At 45.9% G+C, this 15610-nt stretch overlaps 1 protein-coding gene across 3 annotated transcripts in view; it reads left to right on the top strand.

Moving 5' to 3' along the window:
- Positions 1–15610, top strand: part of app (Palmitoyltransferase app) — a 52083-nt gene that overhangs the window by 9235 nt on the left and 27238 nt on the right. For all 3 annotated transcript variants that reach the window (XM_089259301.1, XM_089259302.1, XM_089259300.1), the window contains exon 2: positions 12306–12335. The gene's annotated coding sequence lies outside the window, so the exon portion shown is untranslated. The remainder of the gene's footprint in view (positions 1–12305; positions 12336–15610) is intronic.

The following is a 15610-nucleotide window of genomic DNA, read 5'->3' as shown; positions in this document are numbered from 1 at the left end:
TGTACATTGCTGTTATTCTCGTTGCTGTTGTTGTTGTTGCTGTTGTCATTGTCTAACTGGAGGCCTGAGGGGATCACATTCTATTCGCATCGAGCGAGTTCATAAGGTTCTTCCTGCGGCCATTGTTCACTAATTTTGTCACGTTTGCAGCTTTTTGTTAGCATTTTTGCTGCCATCTTCCACTTTTACTTACTTTCCCCTTCGCCTCACCATTTTCTATTCTTTTTTCTTTTTTATTCTCTTTTTTATGCGCATTTTTTTTTATGTCCTGCAGCATTTCGCTCTTGTGGCGCCCAATCCACGGCTAGTTGGCCGTCACGAGGCGTCGTTACGATGCATTTGATTGATTATCAGGCTGGCCTTAGCGCGCTGCCCAGCAACGTTTCCTCTCTGTGCTCTTCCACTAATCATAAGCAAATACCTGCCGAAAGCCGCAGCGAAGCCAAGCGAATGGGGAGCAAAAATGCTTGCGGCGGGCCATGCGGGTCATTTTATAACAAAGCGTGTTGCCAGGTGGGGCGGCACGTGACTCGCACGCCTCTTGCCCCACCAAGTGTGCTGCATATTTTAGCGGCAACTTTTGGCCCCAACAGCAGTTTTTTTTTTTCCTCCTCTGCTGTTGTCGTGTGCTGCGAAATACTTTTAAGCGCATGTTTTGAATATTCCTGCAATATTTCGCTGTCTGTTCCAGCACACACGCCGCTGTTTCATACCCTGTTATTGAAAGTCGTAAAGGTGGCGCCTGCATGCGCCGTAAATATGGGGAGAAGCCAGCTAGCTTATGCGGAACGCGTCTATCCATAATGTTTTAATGTGTTCATGTTTCGAGTACAGTGAAACATGGGAACACGATCGCGTACAGTCTGACCAAACTCTCTGTATAGGGTATGCAACATTTTAGGCTTGAGGCATTCGCATTCTACTGTTCTCCTTTTTTTCTCGCGTCGAGTCCTGTGGCATTTCGAGTAAGTTGACGCAGCTTATCTACATGTCAGGTCGAGCCTTCCGTCAGCTCTAGTATGTGCAGCATATGCGACAGCTATGCATGTGTGCGTGTGCGTGTGTGTTAGTGTTTTTGCACATTTTTTTCGCTGCTATTTTGCAATTTTTTAGCATTTACCAAGGGGTATTACAACTTGGTAACATTGTTTGCAGCAAATGGAACAAACAAATCTTGTAAAGAAGTTAAGGCATATATATATGTATATGTATGTATATTATGTTTTATATTCACATCGTTTATTCTTAGCTTAACTTAAAGGCGCCTTTGGCTCATAAAATATACAAAGTAAACAAGAAATTTGCTGAATTTCGGATGATGTTATTATAGGAAAGACTCTTATGCATATTCCATTAACTCTTAACAAGCAAGCACGATTGCAATTTGGTTTCTGTTTATTTGCTGTGTAATTGTTGTTTAGTAACTTGCCTAGTTTCTTAACTCTGGGCATTAAGTGTTATTTATGGCATTCGAACTGGGAATCTGCAGAAAGTATTATTAGATTTGCAATAAGGGTATTCAAGTTTGGCTGCCCTGCGAATTTATCTACGTATATTATTATTTTTTATTTCGTATTTTTCTCTCTTTTGGATTCTTTTTTTGCTGCCGCGATGCTTTACATCTTTTTAATGTTGAAAAGCTTTACTTACTTCCGTTGGCAGTGGCAGCGGCAGTGGCAGCAGGAAACGGAAGTTTAACTTTTGTGAACATTTTAGTGATTCGTGCACAGACACTCGCCCACTGGGCTAGCAAATGGGATTGGCTCTGACTGGGCCTTGGGGCGCAACTACAATGTGGGCCAGATCGAGCCCACATGACTGCATCATAATGAAGTTTCTGTTTAACCTGGGCCTCTTAACGGCACCTTCTGTATCGAAGGCTGCCACGAAAATCAAATATTATTTTAATGCACTGCTGAAAGGTCGATGCCGAAGTTGAGTGCCTTTAACTGGCAATGGCTATGGCTATGGCTATGGCTGTACTGGTGGTAATAAGCTCCTGTGCTTTAATAGTTTTTGTGGCAAAACATTTCGTAATCCTCACCTGCTGCTGGTCTGAGCTGCTTATAACTTTGAAATGTGCAGTGCAGCCGCCGCTAGTTTGGCATCGTGCCTGGCCATGGGCTCCCATCGGCGCTGCCACGCCCACTCGTTGATGTGGCAAAAGTTGTGGAAGTCGGACCAAGCGGCCAAACAAGCAAAAGTTTGGAAAGCAGCAAACTGCCGGAGCTCGTTATTACTATTATTATCTTTATTATTATTATTATTATTATTATTATTATTATTTTTGGCTTATTTAATGCGTGCTGCGTCCCTTTTTCTCCCCATATATATTGTAGCACGCTTTTCAGCTCAGCTTTCAACTTTTTTAACTTTTAAACAAAAGTAGTCTGCGATTCGGATTTCACTGGACGTTCATTGCGTGCTGCACGTCGGTAGCTTTTAACGGTTGCATGTCTGCAGCAGTCACGCCCCCTTCGCTGGACGCACACACACGGACATACACACAGTCACAGACACACACATATGGCGGAAATGCACTTTCCGTGGCCGCCAAGAAAGCAAGAGAAAGCAATTTCAGTTGAGTTTTATGAGCATTTGTTATCCGCCTCGCGACTGGCCGTTCCATTTCCTCGCTGGCTGTTTCAATTTGTACACAGTTAAGGGCAGCATCAGCCCTGCAGCTGCTGCCCGTCTCGGCCCCCGCTCAACTGTTGAGCTGCTGAACTGCTGAACTGCTCAACTTTATCCTCGCATCTCTGACATCATGACATTGCAATGCCGTAAAAGCGTTATGGCAAATTGTTTTAAGCTGTGCGAAAATGCCATCAAAATCAGTTGACTATGCAAAGCAGGCAGTCTGTGCAGCCAGCTCCACTGGAATGGCCGTGCGTTGAGTGGGTGGCAAGTGAGTGGGTCTGTGCTGGGACATTTGTTGCTGTTGGCATTGCATTTTATGACTTGTGCTTGTCAGCCATTATTGTGGACCGTCGCCTAAACGCTTCCTTTCGCTGTGGCTCCAACTTGAACTTTAGTGGCTCCCAGGGGAAACACGTCGCCAGTGGTCGTCCAGTGGTCGCCGCTCTGGTCAGCCCCAAGTAGCACTGAGCAGACCTTTGGCAATATGCTGACAGTTTAGCCGCTGCTGCAGAAACAGATGCTGCGCATTCCGAGATCGTAAACGGGTCGAGCTTGTGCAGAGGGACTGGAATTTATTCACCAAGGCGACTGCGAGAGCAGAGACTGGCCATGCTTACAAATGGCTAGTCGTTATCTAAAATGGAGTCATTACACAAAGCGATTGACAAACCATTGATGAAGCTACCGTAACGAACTAACTCTGCGGCTGTCAGTAGGTCAATTTTGAAGCACTTTATCCAAGAGAGACTCTTCTTTATCTGAAAATAATAATCACAATGAGCCTGAGATGCAAAAGTAATAATAATAACAGCCATGCCGCCTTGGCATGATACAGCGAGATTCTTCAGCCGAGTTATTTGTTGCAATCATTGTTGGATGCTGGAGTTCCCTCGCTTTCTTTTGCAGCACTTCAATTTAAATTGTGCAAATGCTGCGCCATGGCCACAAAAGCCGCTGTGGCAGGCCAGCAAGCTGCATGTGGCAGCAGCGGTTGAAATGCCCGCGAGGCGGGCCCTTTGCCTTGACTCAACGGCTCCCGGGTACCTTTTTCACGCGATGATCCCCTCTGTGTTTGCGCTTTGTTTGTGCGGCCCGAGTGCCCGCCCCAGCGGACGTGCTGCTCGCTCGCGGCGTGTGAATCCGCGCGGCTGCTGACACTTTGTAAATACATACCCTGTGAGCGCAGCTTGGCAGTGGAGCATATTTTTCCCTTTTGCAAAACAAACAAGAAATCAAGTTTCACACACGAAATATAATTAAAAAACAGTTAATGTGTCGAGTCGCGGCAGAAACTCTGTTTAGCTTTGCTTCAATTTAAGCACAATTGCCTTTAGCTCTCTTGTAATTTAAGTACAGGGTGTTATGCGGTCGACCTACTCTTAAGCACCTCAAGTGTTTTTTTTGCACTTGCTTTTTGACGCTTCGCCGCCTGCCAAACGTCGCATGCATAATTTAATGCAAATAATGCACTTGTTTCGTCTCGTTTCGTTTCGTCTCGTCTCGTTTCATTTCACTTCACGTGTTGCCGTAAACACACGCGTTCTCTGGGCCAACGCAGCAGGAGGAGGCGTGGCTGTGGCACATCAAGTGCACAACTCCATTTAGCATTAACTTGGCCAGCGCGGCCTCAACTTTTGCTGCTGCTGCTGCTCCTGCTGCTGCTGCTGCTGCTACTCCTGCTCCCGCTGCTGCTCCTGCTGTTGTTGCTGCTGCTGCTCCTGCTTATGTTGCTGTCGCATTTATTCAGCATATTTCTCGCTTGTATTGCATTTCCGCAGCTGCCGCTTGGAGGCGCCGCGCGACGCGTTGCCATAAACTTAATTTCCTGTTTGGTGCCTTGCGCCGCGTGTCGACTGTTTCATTTTTGTAATTCCTGTGCTCGACTCCTGCTCGGGCCCTCCTTGTCAGCGCAGCCAACTTGTAGCGCGTTTTGTCTTCGCTCTCTATTTAATTTCCCAACCGAAAGCGCTCGCCTTCTTGGCGGCTGCCTGGCATTTGCCATTTGCGGTTGCGCTGCTCCTACACAGCGCTGCAATTTCCATCAACAGTTGAGTTCCTTTTTGCTTTGCTTTTCGCGCTTCGCTTTAATGGTTGAAATTAACGCCGCCCACTCCCGGCCGCCTGTCGCCCATTACCACCGGGCGAGTCGACACTTTCTTTACTTGGCCGCTGCCTTCTGAAAATTGTGTTGCAAATTTCCTGAGTGCCATCATCATTCAGCAGCCACTTTGCCGCCTCCTTTGCTGCCTGACGAGTGTTTTGTTGTTGTTTACTTCAGCTGCTGTTCTGAGTGTTTTATTTTTGAATAATTTATTGTCAGCATTTCTCACTGGGCGTCATGTGTGGCGTATGCGTAATGCTAAGTACGCCTAATCGAGGACATCGCTCATACGCCGCGTGTGTGGGTGTGTGTGTGTGTGTATGTGTGTGCTGTGTGCCACAGGCAATTAAAAGTAAGTCAAACGATTTCGCACTGCAAGTTGAGTTCATTAAACCGCAATATTTGCATACTTCACATCTGTCGGCAAGCTCACACACCTGCCCTCGGCTCTTTGTCTGCGTGTGTTTGCGTCAATGTGTTGCAAGCTTTATTGCTCAATTTCCCCAAAAAGTTTCGCCAAGCCGCCCCGTGCCGCTAGGTATAGCAGCTTGGGAGCTGCGGCAAACCAAGGCACATCGAGTTAACATGCAACTTTAAGTTGCGTTCGCAAACTTGAGCACTGATAGCCCACGGCGTGCTGTAAGCTCAGATAAAGCGAGACAATGTTCAAACAAAATCCGGCGGGGTGGGAGGGAGTGGGGCGGCGGGACTCTGACGTGCCAGCGATTTTTATTAACGCACTTTGCGTACCAGATTTTGGCTAATAATAAAGTTATTTGCCTTTGGCCCACAGGGCGGCGGCTTGGCTTGCCAGTTGCGTACTGTCTCACTCACTCTCTCTCGCTCTCTCCTGCTCTCTCCCTCTTAGCGATAATAATTTATAAATTTAATATTACTGCAGCGACGTTTGGCCACTTGCCTCGCTGCCCACCTTTTCGTGTGTTGTTGTTGTTGTTGCTGTTGTTGGCGGCGGTGGTAATAGTGGTGATGGTGGTAATGGTGGTCATAGCACTGCTGCAATGTCCACTGTGATTTACAGCTATGCCTGCAACGGATTCCATGCCAGGAAGTGGGCGCCCAGCAACGTGCGCCAAAAGTTGCCGTCGTCGTCGACCGCTGGCCGCAGCAAGGACATTGCTCACACACACACACACACGCACACACACACAGAGTGACACATATACCTCGCCGACCTTTTGCGAGCGGGTTGTTTTGTATTATTTGTGCCATTTACGAGTGCTAAAAGTGGACGACACTCTGCTGATAACAGAGGCGTCAAAGTGTCGACTTTGTCACATTTACCCAAGTTTCGCGCGTCTCTGGAAAACTTTAAAACTCTCGAATGAACAGGAAGGAGCAAAACTAAAAAACTACAACTTTTGCCGCTCTGTCAAACGCTTCACACTACAATAAATTGATAAAAACTCATTTTAACTGAAGTTATTTAAGATATAAATATACAGAATTTTCAGTTGCTGTATTGCCTTTTTAATAAAATGAATATTAGTATTAGTAACTATATTTAATTGCTAACTATCTTCAATCAGGAACTGCAACAGGCAACAGTTGTATATGTATTTCCTCCCTGCTAAGGATATCTATCTTGTCTAGCATTTCCTAGCCACTCAACTGAGCGCCTTGTGAAGCAGATGCTGTTGCTGAAATTGTTACCAGTTGGCCGTGTTGTAGTTGTAGCTGTTTGCCCCATTGAAGGCCACAATTACATGGGTGTATAATGCGCTTTTATGTTTTAAGAATTTCGGTTTGTCTGGACGAGTCTAGAGGCCTGTCCTGGTGCGCTAAATAGGGCCGAGCAAAATTTTGGTCTGTTTGTAAAAAGTATTTCGTTATTTATTGTGCGGTTATTGTGTAAGGCTCTGCTCGGCTGGCTGCCGAGCCCCTGCTTTGGGCCATGTACTGTTATTGGCATCTTATTTATGAGACACGAGGCCACTGGAGGTGACCTGGCTTACAGTTGCGTTGCTTGCTTCGTGCGTGCTGCTGCTACTAATGAGAAAATTATTGAGCTCCCGCACAGGAATCGGCAGTCGGCAGCTAATCGGGCATGGCCACATTGAAATGCAAGTCCCCAAGTCTAGTGGCTATAAATTGGTTTCGAGCACTGGGTAACCAATTTCAATGGCTAATATCGCACCCCAACAAATAATCCAAATCCCAGCCAATTTGCCGACCGGAACAGAGGGAGGGCGAGAGGGCGCAAGAGGGCGTCAACAGAGCCACTCGGCTAACCACAAATGCTTTGATAGCTGTTCATTTGCACTCCAGAGGCCGCCCCCTGAGCACTCTTCATATTTGTTTTTAGCCAGCAACTGAAATTTATAGTAGAAAATTAAATACCACACGAACTGGTGGCTGGCTCGCCCCCACAGCCGCTTGTTGCCCTTTACTCCTGCTCTACTCCTATGCTACAATTTTAACACAATTTTTATTTCAGTTTATTTTCTCTGCTCTTCGGTACTCAGCATCCTGGAGCTGTAGTTGCTATTCCTTTGCTGTTCCACTTGCAGTTTAATTTGTGCATCGATATATTTTCTCAGTTGTCAGGATACGCAGCTAAAGACACACACACACACACAAATGCACACACATATGTAGTCACAGATGAGCATGTGTATATGCTCAACTGAACGTTGTAATTGCTGTGGATGTAATAAATTCTATGCTTTACCCTGCGATTGTCAGCCTGATATATGTACATATACCTAAAGTTTGTTCCTGGCAGGCTTAGGGCATGGCTGGGCCGGCTTACGTATCGTATACGTAATGCCGTATGTTATGCTAATGCAGTTTGACACAAGCAGCTAAATGATCTGGCATCTGCGCAATTAACACCCGACAGCTACTCGTTCAGCTTCATTCATAATTTGCACAGTCTGCACCATCAATCAACTACCTTAAGCGAGCTGAGCATAGTCTAGGATGAGCCCGCCGCACAGCGCTCTCCGCTGGGCTGTCGATGCTTTTGGCGTGCTTTGTGCCAACAATGAAACTTTTGAATCAATTCAAGTTGTCCAAACTTAAATCCGCGCTCTGCAGCGCCAGCTTTGCACTCAATTAAGTGTGTTGCAGGCGGTGGCGGAGGTGGCTGTGCGTGCTGCAACAGCAACAGCAGCGAGGAAAAACAATTTTGTTGCTGCTTGGAAAAAGTGAAGCAAGCAAATCCACTTCAACGGCAAGTTAGTGCCAACAATTGCAGCAGCAGCTGCCACGTCAGAAGTTGCCACTTTCTTGCCAATAGAAAACCCCCACCAGCACCGCCCCACCCACCGCCGTCTTCTCCTTGCCTGCTGCCCCGTTGCTCCTTTGCGTTGCCCGTTATGTACGTGAGCTGGCAAAGTTTTGGACCCTTGTTGCCGCCGCCGCTCGTTTCTCGTTGCTCTTCGACTTCCGGCTGATTGACTTGCATCGAGTTGACTTAGCACAGCTTCTCCTTCCCGGTATCGCTTGAAGGATGCATCCTCCAGGTCTGGCAAGCGACAGCGACGGCACTTGGCAATGGTTGCGTAAACTAATTTTCCATGTCGTCACTCGATTGTTTTAAAAGCCAACTTTGCTATTGTTGACACACACACACACACACACCTACACATCCACTCACTCTCACATATGCTCGCAATCGTACAACTTCTCTGCTCTGGTCATAAAATATTTAAAGTTTTCCATGTGATGGCCCATACGCTGCTCCTCTCTGCCGATTCTTTCCGCTCCATTGTTGGCGTTTAATGCAGTTTTTGTGTTACGCCTAAACCATCCTTCGATTGACCTGAACTTTTGCTATCGCACGCAAACAACAAACAAGTAAACAATTTGGTATTCCCATTAGGCGCATTAGACGTTCGCACAGTGGGCAAAGTCCAAAGAAAAACAAACCTATGCCAATTAAATTTTAATGAAATAAATCGACTTTAATGCTTGTTGAATTAGACAATAATCGTGAATTGATAAATCTTATGAATTGTATTGTATTTTAGCTATTTTTGTCTCTCTGTTGTCTGCGTTGTGGCATTTCCGCTTTTGTATGTCTGCCGCAGGCATTTCCGCAAAGTATTTTGACTTGCGGCCCTCTCTACGGTGATGGATAATGGCATTTTCTGTGAAACGGAATCCACTCAAGCTCAATTCCCTATGCACACTTTGAGTCCCCATCGTTCTCATCCTCCGGCTCCGACAACTCAAGTCTGCTGTTTCTGGCCGTGTCTCTTAAATTGCGACATCAATTAATGCACAAGTCATTGTCAGTTGTCGTGTGCATTATAAATGATTTGTATGCGTGAGCAGCTCTTCATTAGCTGTCGCACATGCCCCGAAGCTGTGCATTTATGGGTCAAATGTTACGACCTCATTGGTGGCACTCCTCCCACTCCTGCCACTTAGACCGGCTTTGCTGCATATTGATTTCGAGTGTGTGTGTGTGAGAGGGCGGGGGCAGAAGGACTGTGTTCGCACACTTCAGACTATTTGCAGTGGTTTGATTTCATTGCATTAGACGAGTGACTGCCACGCCCACACAGCTGTGGTGTCGATGCTTAAATATTCATTGGGCTTAACTTAAAGTGAGCCCCACATTTACAACAGCCCCTGGGCAAGTGGCACAGAGAGAGAGAGAGAGAGAGGGGGGAGCGAGTGAGTGGCTGTAAGAGGCAGAGAAGTCACTTGCAACGCTTTTATCAATTATCAATTAACCTAAATTTTAGCATCTACGTTTTTGGCACCGACATCGACTGCGACTGCGACTGCGACGCTGTCAGCGCCGTGTGCCAGTTGAAGCAGAAATGTCGCAAGACAAAGTATCGTTCAAATGAGGGCTGACAGCTTTGGCTAGCGGCATTGCCGGAGCACCGGCTAGCGCCCACCTGGACTGCACTGTGTGCGTCATTAGTGTGAAAGGATTCTTAATTTTTAATCGTGGTTCAAGTCGTATACTCTGCTGCTCTGCTCTTATCACAGTCCAATGCGAATTGGATTTTGTTGGCGCTGCTTTTGCCATTGCTGTCGGCCCTTGACAATAATCATTTCCATTACAGCAAGAAGCCAGCAGTGGCAGCAGCCCGTTGCAAATGATGGCAACACAAGGCTGCCGCTGCAGGATGTGTAGTTTCAATTTGATGTTACTGCCAAATTCGCAAAACAAACAAACAAACAAACAGCCAGCTGCAGTGCTCGCGCGTTTTCAAGGCGACACAACGCCAGCAACTCCCAGTGGGCGTGCCCCGTGGCAGCGTTTTGTAGCTACTTTTATGTCTTGCAGGGCGCGGCTGAGGACTGTGTGGGTGGGTGGCTGGCTGGCTGGGTGGTTTGGGTGGACAGCTGAATGCAGTTACTGTCTTTAAGACGACGTGCACTTGCTCAAGTGGAAATGAATTGAACTCAGGCAGCGCCGCCAGAATCCAATCTCATTCTCTTGTCAACTTAACCCCGGCTGAGACGTCAACGACGTAGCGCCAATTGTTGTCTGTATTTGTGCATTTGAAGCTGCTGCTCATAGCTGCTGATGCCACCATTGCCTAGCTACCGAGCTGCTGGCTTCGCTTTGTCATCAGCAGAGCTGAGGAGAGCAACAGCAGTAGCAGCAGCAGCAGCAGCAGCAGCCATTTAGCGACTGGGTCGCACAGTGGGAGCCAAATGATCGTGCGATAAGAATAAGGCTTATATTGCTATTTATATTCGGCTGCTCCTTGAGCAATATTTATATAGACAAAGTCGTAGATGAATGAAGGCTAGATTCCATTCAATTTAACTCGCGAAAACTTTGAATTTCGACCATAAATATTGTTTTCTTTGTAAAATGCAAACAATTATTTATCTGTAACTAAAAGAAACTTGCTTTTATCAACTGAGAAGCCAACAACAAATTAAGCAGAAATGGAATAAAGTTTCGTTTTTTATGCACAATGTGACAAAACTTTGTCCACTGTCTGCCGGCTCGTTGTTTGGGTCGAGGTCCGTTTGTCTGCTGCTGCTGCTCGATTTTTACTTTAAACAATAGCTTGAGCATTTCTGATTGTCAAATGTTTGCAGAGATAACATTTACTATTGCGGATTTGCAGTGAAGCGCAGGAGATGGTATTCTAACGATGGCGACGAAGCTGCAAGTGCCGTAAGCAATGTTCGCTCCCGCCTGCCGCCTCCCGTCTCCCATTCCCTTCGTCTGTGGATGCGACACAATTGCCATCAACTGTCGTCTTCAGGCGTCTGGCTGCTAGACAGGAAGCATCAATTTGTAATGATCCTATAAGTGCTTGTATTGTCCTTTTGTGCACGGCTCTCGATAGCTCGCTGTTGAAGCAAATGTATTTTTAATTGTTTCGAGCAGTTAATCAAATGGCAATTAGTTAGCTTTGCGCTGCATGCCTAAGTGCTTACAGCACTTGGGGAGAGCATAATGTTGGAACTTTTGTCGTTTATTAATAAATATAATCAAGCAATTAACATGAAATCCGAAATTGTAGTAAAGTTACGGAAATCTCTATTTGATGGGGATTTCATTTTTGGGGACAGCTGTTGAGAGTGAAATGCCTTTTCCAATGGCTTGTCGTTGCAATCACATTTTCCGGCTTGCATTACACGTAATTCCTATTAATATCGCCGTAGTCCGACCAAATTAGTCATTCGCATTGTACCGCAAGTCGGTCATGGCTGGCCCGGCGGCCCCCGATCACGTCCCTTGGCCCTGCTGACTGGCATAAAAGCCAATGAAAATATAATCACATTTATGCAGTTTTTATGCCTGCAGTGTAAATATTTTTGCTGTAAACACGCGGCAGCCGGGGCACATGTCCTGTTGACGCCATCCAACAGCCAGCAGCCAGCAGCTGAGCTCTCATAACATGGCTCACACATACACACACGCATTCATACATAGAGAAAATTCGCTGATGTGGCGTCCATGCTGCGCATCCTGTGCACTGCAGTCAGTTAGCCAAGTCAGTCAGTCATTCGGTCTGTCGGTTATTTCGATTCCATTTCGAGTTCATTGAATTTGCGCTGATTTCTTTGCTTTTTGGTAGCTTTTATGCATATAAAAATTGCATTAAAAAAAGATTGTAGCATAAATTTTATGTAGCTATGCCAACGGGCAAAAACACAATTACGTTTATTTATTGGGTGTGTGAGTGAGTGCTCGTGCGCGTGTGTGTGTGTGTTAAAAGGATGCGCATAAATGTATAAACTTGTTTTTGATTTAATTGCATTTGCTATACGGGCTGGCAGAGTGGACGCCAGCCACTCGTCTGCCGACCCACCCGGCGTATACGTAATTTAATAGTTTTTCAATTGCTGCGTAATTGGTTTTAGTTAATATTGACAGGCACAGTGGGCACAGCTGTTGCATTATTAATGGCCACGAAATGTGGCCTTTCCGGTTATGGCCAGTGAATTAATAGCCAACAATTCAACGGAAATACGCGCAAAGTTTTGCTGACAATTTTTACTTTGATAAACGATGTGCCATGTGCGTATGTGTGTGCGTGTATTAGTTGTCTGTGTGCGTAAATGTCACGTTCGAGCGATTAATAATGTGATTTTTTCTTGTCTCTATTTGCAGTTCAGCGAGCAAACGCCAAAACTACAAAAGGTAAATAAATTCTAGTCTATACTACGTATATTTATAGCCAGAGCGTGTTAAATTTGACAAGCTCAGCATATCGGGGCCAAAATCTATGCCCAGGCCTGGCTGATTAGCCGAGCCATAAAGTTGCTCCAAAGCCGGAGACAGAACTTCGCCAGCATAAGCCAGTGAAACTTTTAACGAAAACTGACAACCGCAATGACCAGAGTGTCATAAATCCATAACCGAGCGTCAACAACATCAACAAACATTTTGTTTGACCTACGACATGTGAGTGGAACGTGAAGCGACGCCACGCTTGCTCTTGCCGGCCAATAACCCCCAATAGCCGGCGACCCGCCATTGGGGGGATAAGCAGCGCTAGACGCCAGCCAGCCAGCGGCCCCCATGTCAACCGCAGGCCGACGTATCGGACAGAATGGGACAGCACATATCACTGAGGGCATGCCATGAATGGGGCTATGAAAGATTGACTGTCCCTGTACTCTGACAAGCACTCAACTCGGCTCCACTTCACTCCACTCGACTCTCAACTCATCCATCCATCCAATGCCGCCCACTTGCTCTGCAGCGAGTGGCGCGATGTCGCCTCGCGTCTGTCAGATAAAATGAAGTATTTGGCGAGTGTGCGTGTGTTCAAGACATGCGGAAAAACAAAATTCTTTTCAAACGGCAGCCGCAGCAGCAGCAGCGGCAGCGGCAGCAGCTGCTACAGCAGCAGCAGCTGTAATAACAAATAGCAACAATAACAACAACCACATCAACATCATTGTTAGTGTCTGTGTTCGAAATTTATCGATAATTCGTCGCGGTTGACGCGCGCGCGCTCCCAAAAAAACAATGGCGCATAAATTCATGAGCTCCCAAACCGCCCGCAGCGCCGGCCATCAGTAATAATCATATATTAAAATGTATAAATTTATATATATGTATACGTATGTATATAAATATATGTATTTATATACGATCGCTCTGAATTTTCGCCATTTTTTGCGTAGCCGCAGAACAACGGCATTGACAGTTAAATAAATGACTTTCTCGGAAGGGGTGGGGGTGGGGCGAGGGAGGTGTAGAAAAAGTAGGGGCTGTATAATAGTCCTGGCCTTTGACTTGGGCTCAACATATTTTCTTTGTTTTTCTTTCCACTTTTTTTTTTTTTTTTTTTTTTTTTTTTTTTTGTTGCCCGGCAAATTTATGCAAATCTCTTAAAGTAGTGCCGTCATCGGAAAAGTTGTTCGCACAGTCCTTTGACTAGTTTTGTTTGCGTTGTTGTTTTTAATATAATAAATATAATAAGATGCCAGGATTCGCATTTCTCCGCCACAAACAGGGACAGACAATAGTTTCCTGGCTGCGCGCTGTTACTGATGCTGTTGACATCAAATCCGTTGGTCTGAGGGCAGTTTTTGTAATGTTTTCATGCTGCTGCTGTCGGGCTGTGACTCCAGAGCTTTGTGGTAGTTTTGTTGAATAGCTTCATATTTATGCAAAGTTATGCGGCTTAAGAGATAAGACGAAAGTTTGCTCTGACAACGGTGCGACAGACAGGCCAAGCACTGGGGCAAAGGGGGCTGGCAACAGCAGTTAAAGCCAGCAACTGCCACCAGCTAACGGCAAGCAGACCATAGAACTCTATCGATACACATGTAGAGAGGAGTCAGTTGGATTTGGTTGGTGTACAGTTTGATTTGCATTTCATTGAAAATGGTTTTAGGAAATTCCATTTGCAGCCAAGCCTCTTAAAGCAAGACTCTCAGGCAGAGGCCCAGGCCCAGGCCCAGGTCCAGGCTCAGCGCAGAGCAACTTTCGAGGCTGGCTTTCAGCAGCTCTTAATTCCCTGTGACAAACTGTAAATGCAGTGTGTGTAAGCAGTATGTAGGGCAAACTTTTAACTAGTCCCACGCTGCGTATACGCAACAGCATGTAAGGCAGCATAAGCCGCGCTGCAGCAAGCGTGAGCTCGTGCAACAAAGAAGTGCCCTCAACTAATAACTCCGGCATGCCGCCTGCCACTTTAGTTAATTCCAAATTAAATATTCAAAACTTTTGGGCTTTGAGCTCGTTTTCGGGCTCGCATTTTCATTATCTGGCCAACAAAGAAAAATTTGAAAAATAGCTGCGTGTGCGAGCACCAGTTAAATGAATGTAGTTAAGGCAACGGCAACGACAACAACAAAAACTACTACAAGAACTTGCCACATGCATGCTGCCGCTTCGAAGCGGCTGTCCTCTGCTGCCTTGCCTTGCAGCTTGCTGTGGCCCAAGTTGGAGAGGCGCGCGCGCAGCGTAAGTTGTGCAAGGCAGGCTAAAAAATAAACTGCAACGTGACACTTGGGCGTTCATTTAATGTGGCCATGCAGCAGAAGCATCAACAGCAGCATCACCAGACTCAGCTCCCATCTCACTGCAGAGTGGGTAAATAAACAAAGGGAGTGACAGCAGCAGAGGACTTGACTGCTGCCTGTGGCACTGAGCACTGAGAACCGGGCACCGGGCACGGCCACCTGCCGTTAGCATGGCCCAGCCATTGATTTGCGTCCCCTCAACTCCTGCCACTCCTGCCAGTGCTGCTCGCCGAGATACTTGAGCATCCCCTCCTCCAGCTGCGTGGCCCCATCCGCACTTGACTGACCTCCTAAATTCGTTTAATGTTTAGTTAGGTCGCATCGGGTCGGGTTTTGTCGCTGCAGCGGTTGACAGGCTGCCCGCAGCGGCCTCCTCCAGCCTGTGCACCTTATTAATGGCCAAACTGAAGTGTACTAAATTATAATTTTTTCGCTGTCTATGCGGAACGGCGCACATTTCTTTTAATGAGTTTCGCTCCTGCCGTTCTCCCTCGTTCGTTCGGCTTCAAGTGCGCTCCAAATATAATTATAAGACTTTGTTTATGCGCGAACTTTAAAGTTTACATCAATCTTCAGACTCGATAGCCTTTATTCAGCTTTAGATGTTGAGAGGATCCAGCGAAAGCCTCAACCATTTCAGGACTTCAATTAATTCTCTAGCTAAAGAAAATGTTGATTTCATAAAAAGGTTTAATTAAAATTATGAGAAGTGGACGGCTGATACTTTTTCAAGAAATATGAAAAGTGTAATTAAAATTATGATTAAATTTATGTCTTCATAAGTAAAGATTTGCAATCTTGGCAAGATATAATATTTTAAATAAATTTGTGAAATGAATTTAATCTTTGACTTAAAAATAATGCCATAATTTTTGTTCTGATTTAGCTTTTTTAAAGAAGAGATGAACAAAATATATATTATTATTAATTATTACA

The sequence above is a fragment of the Drosophila navojoa genome, chromosome 4 (assembly GCF_054131105.1).
Source record: "Drosophila navojoa isolate 15081-1374.11 chromosome 4, UAZ_NAV_1.0, whole genome shotgun sequence".
NCBI lineage: Eukaryota > Metazoa > Arthropoda > Insecta > Diptera > Drosophilidae > Drosophila > Drosophila navojoa.
Note: the sequence above shows the minus strand (reverse complement) of the source record. Positions and strands in the feature narration are given on the sequence as shown.